The following is a 6,172-nucleotide window of genomic DNA, read 5'->3' on the forward strand; positions in this document are numbered from 1 at the left end:
GGATTTTTAACATTTTCACCTGCTTTCAAAATAGCAGTTTTTCTGCTTACCTTGTTTAGGGAACTGGAGTTAAACAGGACTCATCCGTTCAAAGACTGGGTGTCTTTGGGTTAATCCTCGATTTTGTGTCATTTTGGGAGTTCCAAGGGTCACTGCCCATGAAGCCTTGGAGATGCACTGGTGCTTGCTGTAAAGGGACTTTGACACACTGCTGACCTTAAGGGCTACTTTGACCACCCAAAAAGGGACTTCATGTAAGGAAAAACATACAGACATTTGTTACTGGCCTGTTCTTTTGGATAAAGGGGAACTGCTGGCCCAGGTGCCTCTATGAGCAGTGTTGAGAATCCCACCAAAGGAATTTGTTGCTGTAGTAGGAGAATCATAGGATCACAGATTTGTTAAGGTTGCAAAAGGCCTCTTAAGATCATTAAGGCTGATCTGGCACCACCACCATGTTCACCACTAAACCATGTCCTGAAGTGCCACATCTACATGTTTTTTAAACACTTCCAGGAATGGTGACTTCACCACTGCCCTGGGCAGCCTCTGCCAGGGCTGGACAACCCTTTCTGTGAAGAAGTATTCCTAATATCTAGATCTAAATCTCCCCTGACACAACTTGAAACCTTAGGTGGAGTCACTGACACACAGCCAAGATCGCATCCGCTGCTGCAAGACTCTCTTTGGGGGCAAGAGGAGCCCCAGAGTTTGGCATTGGATGCTGTTGAACAGGGCCTCGGTGGTCATGGAGGAGGATCTCTGAGATAACGTGGTCAGCAGGAGGGATGCTCTTTGTCCTGTGCCTTTCTGTGGCCTGACTCCCTGATAAGCGGGACCTAGGCTCCCCTCCTTTCCCACTGGTTTGTGGCGCTATGGGGACAGGAGGAGCTGTGTTACCAGGAGGCCGTGCTTGTGCTCATGCCTGTGCTGGGCAGTGTTGCCACAACCCCCTGCCTCTGCAGGAGCGGCCTCGAGGCAGCTGCCAGGGGAAGGGACCAGTGCAGAGCATCACGGGCATCACCAAGGTTTGGATGCGACTGAAACAACAGCTTGGTGAAACTACAAAATTATAGGATTCAGGGGAGGGGGTAATTTTCTTTCTATCTTCATCTCACCCACTTCAGAGGGATGTTACTGTGCCAAATGGAAAGAAATCAGAGGCAGGAGATGAGACAGGAATGTGTCATGCGGTAACATTGCTCCAGTTAATTCAGTGCCACTGCTTTGGCATAAAAGAGCATTTTGGGTGAATCCTAAGCTGCCCTTTCTATTTTGGAGCACAAGCCACTATACACTGTGGTCACAAGGAAAAGCTTTCTGCCATGGTGCTGTTGATAAATCTTTAATTTGTGTCTAGTAAAGCAAAAACCTTTCATACTCAGTCTGTGCTTCATGAACTGTTAACAGGTGAAGCTGGGTGCCAGCAGCCAGAGTGCCACTGGACCCCAAGCCTGGATAAATCTCCGGTGAGGTGTGTCCTCAAGGAATGGTTTACATTAAATCCTCTCTTTACCATAGCAAAACACTCAGGTGGCTTTTTTTCCCCTTTTAAGCCCTGGTTTTAGCTACCCTGGGGGTCTCACAGTGCTCCAGCCTTGCGCCCCTGTGCAGAGGCTGCTCTGTGCCATCCAGCAGTGCATCCATCACTCTCCCTGGCCCCACCAGCTCCAGTGACAGCCGGGAGTGGCAGCGCTGCTGGGTCCCCGTGGCTGCTCCCTGCTGAACGCTCTGCAGTAGCAGAAAGGGAGAGATCTGACATTATTTTTCCTCTGTGAGCTCTGAGCTAAATAATTTTAAAAGCTTCTAGTGGAGGTTGGAAAGAAGTCTCTTAAATATTCCTGATCCATAATGGTTGCATACAGCTGGATTTTGCTTCACATCTCTCTGTGAAGGAAAAATCCCACCCACTGAGACTGAGATTTCCAAATCCCACGGGGCTGAGAAGCACACTGGAAATCTTTGGAAGAGGTGTGTTCCCTGGCCTCACAGCTTCCTTTCTGAGCTCAGCCCTCTGTTCCTCTCCAACCCTTCCTGTGTCCTCAGTCACCTTTCCACTTGCCTGGGTGTTTCAATTTTCATAAAGATTTGTTAAGAATATTTCCAAGCACAAAGCAGATCCCTGTGTATTTTCAGGGAGGGAGAAGAGGCAAAAAAATCTGCCATCTTCATCCCACCAGTTCTAACTGGGGGCTTATCCTTGCTTGGAAGGACAACACATTTAAAAACTCCAAGATGTCAAAACCAAAGGGTTGCTCTGGGCGGCTGCTGGTGCTTCCTGCCCCTTTCTGCAGGCAGCCAAGGTGGCAGGAGGGCACAGCTCCCTGGTCCCACTCCGAGGGTACGATGATCCACTCCCTGGGCTGGTGCTGGGGATGCTAGCACAGGGGTGTGGGATGGCACAAGGGACATAGTGCCATGCTGCAATAACCAGGAGTGATTGAAGGGCATGTTTGGATTAGATATTGGGAAGAAATTCTTTACTGTAAGGGTGGGAATGCCCTGGCAGAGGTTGTCCCGGGGGTTTGTGGACTCCCCAGCCCTGTAAGTATTCAAGGCCAGGCTGAACAGGGCTTGGAGCAACCTGGGATAGTGGAAGGTGTCCCTGTCCATGGCAGGGGTGGAATAAGCTGAACTTTAAGGTCCCTTCCCACCCAAACCAGTCTGATTCTATGATTCTGTGATAGCTCCAACTATCATGCTTTCTCCTGCACACCAAAAGAGGAAAATCCAGAATTCATCACTATTTTCAAATGCAAAACTGACCCCATTATGCACAGATGAGCCCTGACCAGTCAGAGGCTCTTCTGGATCCTTTCTGGACGTGTTACAGACACCAAAAAGACTTCCACATGCTCTTGGGAGCTGTTGTTCCCTGCCTCATGCTGCCATGTTCTGGTGGATGCAGGGTTCTGCAGAGGGGAGGAGCTTGTCCCCTTGCTGTGAGCCTGGGGCTCAACCTGCACCTGAACCTCTCACCTGGAGCGTTTGAAAGGCAAGCACGGGAGCTTTTCCTGGTACCCTGGAATCACACACTACCCCAAAGCAGATCTGCTTTGCTTTAGTTTTCTGCTGGTTTATGGTTAAGCTGCAAGGTGCAGTCAGAGGTTCCAGAGGTCAGGAAGCTCATCCTCCACTGAGGTCCCACCTGTGCCTCTGGGGCTGGCTCACAGTCAGTTTATCATGGCTACTTTGCTCTGCTCTGGAAGAACTCTGTTCTGCCAGGAGGTAGGGAGATAATTTACATCAGGTAGGAACCGAATTCAAAGTCCAGGTATAACAGGTAAAATTATAGCAGAAAATAATAATTATTATTAATAGTAATAATTTAGATAGCAGTTTTCTATGAAAGAGTTGCAATGGTATTTTTCAGGGTATTCCCAGGCCAGGAGCCCTGCGGGGTACACGTGAAACTTATCTTAATGAGCTCAGAGTCAATAAGAAAACAAGTAGGAAGTAAATTCCTCATTCAGAGCTGGATGAAATTCAGCCCTGGATGAGTCTACGCTGGTCCTGACTCTGGAAAGATGAACAAGACTCATCATTCCATCACACCCTGTGTCTACAAGTGAGGAGGATGTGCAAATTAAGCAAAATATTAACAGTGACATCAGGTTTGAAGATTCCAGGACCTCTTTGTGATAACCAGGGTCCCTTCTATACACTGTGAGGAGTCCCACCAGTGCAGCTGTGGGATGTGGGGGCTTTCAAACCTGTTTTTTTATCAGCATGGAGAAGAAAGAATTTTTGTGGAGTATGAAGGAGAACACTGACCCACACAGGCCTGTCGTGGCTTTCTCCCAATGCTCCCCAGTTAGTGCACTTCACACAGTTTGTGAAGTTCAGTCATGTTCCCAAGTCACGTTCCCAGAATTTGAAACTCTCCAAGGGATGGAAAGGCCTGGAGGGATACAGTCATTTCTTTCCTGAGCAATGCTCTCCCTGGCACGTCTGGTGAATCATGTTTTCTGACACAGAAAAAAATAACTCCTGTTTCAGGGTAAAGACACATAGCTGTCTCCTTCTGTATCTTCCACAAGTCCAAAACAAATCTGAAACATAAGGCCTTCCCAACAGTTTAAATTATTTTCATTGCCAGAAATCTGGGGTAATGTTGGGTGGTGATGAAACCAATTTATTCTCAAATATTTTTGGCACTAATGAAAATGTTTAGCAATGTTTCAGTAGTCCTGGTGTGGTTCTTCCTAGCATGGCACCATATTTACCACTCACCTCCCAACTAGTTAAAACTTGTACCATTTAAAATGGGGTGGGGCAACTTCTAGGCTGGAAGACTGGAAAAAAGAGTGGAAAACATCAGGAAGGAGGGTGAACGAGAAAGGAACCTGAGTTTTTGCCATCTCCATTTCTGACAAAGCCTGACTTGCCTGATGAGGGGCCATTGATAAGTCTCTGTTCCTGGCTGGGAGCTGTGGCACTCTCCTTGGGAAGGCAGCCAGGTTAGCAAATAGTTCTTGTTATGAGAAGCCAAGGGGATAAAATGAACTATGAAAACAGATCTTCAACAGACTGTGGAGGAAGAGGAAAGGGAATTCAAAATAACCCACAGCATCCAATAGGAAGGCAGGTAATTTTTTGTCACCACGCTGTTAGGAAGTTGGATAATTATTGGTTAGATATTATTTTGAAAAGATCGTATTCTGTCTCTCACAACCTATCCTGCAATGACATGTCAGTGACCCTCCCATCGACACAGCCATGGACTAAGAACATCAGGAGTGAGGAGGAGTGGGAGCATTTACAGGATGAGCCAGAGGGGCTGGAAAGGCCCTGGGGGTGCTGGTGGCAGCAGCTGAACAGGAGCCCAGGTGGGCAAGAAGGACCAGGGCACCCAGGCCTGTTCCAGCCATGGTGGGGCAGCAGGACCAGGGCAGTGCCCATCCCCTGTGCTGGGCACTGGTGAAGCCCCACCTCAGCTCCTGGGGTCAGTTTTGGGCTCCTCACAACAAGAATGACCTTGAGGGGCTGGAGCATGTCCAGAGGAGGGAACGGAGCTGGGAAGGGGCTGAGGGAGCTGGGAAAGGGGCTCAGCCTGGAGCACTCAGGGGGGACCTTGTGGCTCTGCACAAGTCCCTGACAGGAGGGGGCAGCCAGGGGGGTCAGGATCTGCTCCCAGGAACAAAGGATAGGACAAGAGGGAATGGTCTCAAGCTGTGCCAGGGGAGGTTCAGGAAGAACATCTTCACGGAAAGGGTTCCCAGGCATTTAAAGGGGCTGCCCACAGATGTGATGGATTCACCATTCTTGAAGATGTTCAAGAAATGACTGGATGTGGCACTGGGCATGTTCTGGTCTGACAAGATGGTAGTTGGTCAAAGGTTGTACTCAATGATATTTGAGATCTCTTCCTATGTAAATGATTCAGTGATTCTGTGATTCTGTGATTTCATACAGTACAAATAACGCGATCAGTGTGAAAATAAGAAATTCCTGCCAACAGCAGCAGCCTTTATATACCATGTTTCTTCCTGTCAGTCTCTTTGCTGTGGAGATACTTCCATCAACGTGTGTTTGCTTCCTGACATGCCCAAGAGCTGTCTGCTATCAGTCAGCTCGAGTTGTTCTCGAGTTGTTCTTGAGCCAGCTCTGCCCATGCTTCTGCCCCCTCTGCCCTCCCACCGCTGCCAGACGTTCAAATGTCAGGATGGGAATAATTAGTGGTGAGAAGAAGGGTGAAACTCTGGGTACAGCTGACACATCACCCTGCAGCACATGGATGCAACCCAGCCTCTGATGGAAACTCTGCTCTAAGGCCTGCTGTGGCCATGCTGTTATTTATCTCTTCCTCGAGTGCCTTCTTTATTTCAGTTCATTTCTTGCTCTAGGGACGTCTCACTTCTGCCTCTGGTTCAGCTTTGTTGATCACCTGTGAGTATTACAGGGCTGTGGTGAGACCACTACATGCACTGGGTGATGGGGTCCTGGTGGTGGTGCCTCCCCCAGCCCCTTTTCAGGCTGCACCACGATCTGAGAAATGTGCCTGGGTGCAGCTCCTCTTGAGCGTATCAGAAACACCGTCTGCTCCAGGAACTGATGCTGCCCAATTCCTCCTCATGTCCAGCCTGAGCCTCCCCTGGCACAGCTTGGGACCATTCCCTCTTGTCCTGTCCCTGTTCCCTGGGAGCAGATCCTGACCCCCCTGGCTGCCCCC

This window comes from Coloeus monedula (assembly GCF_965178545.1).
Source record: "Coloeus monedula genome assembly, chromosome: 11".
NCBI lineage: Eukaryota > Metazoa > Chordata > Aves > Passeriformes > Corvidae > Coloeus > Coloeus monedula.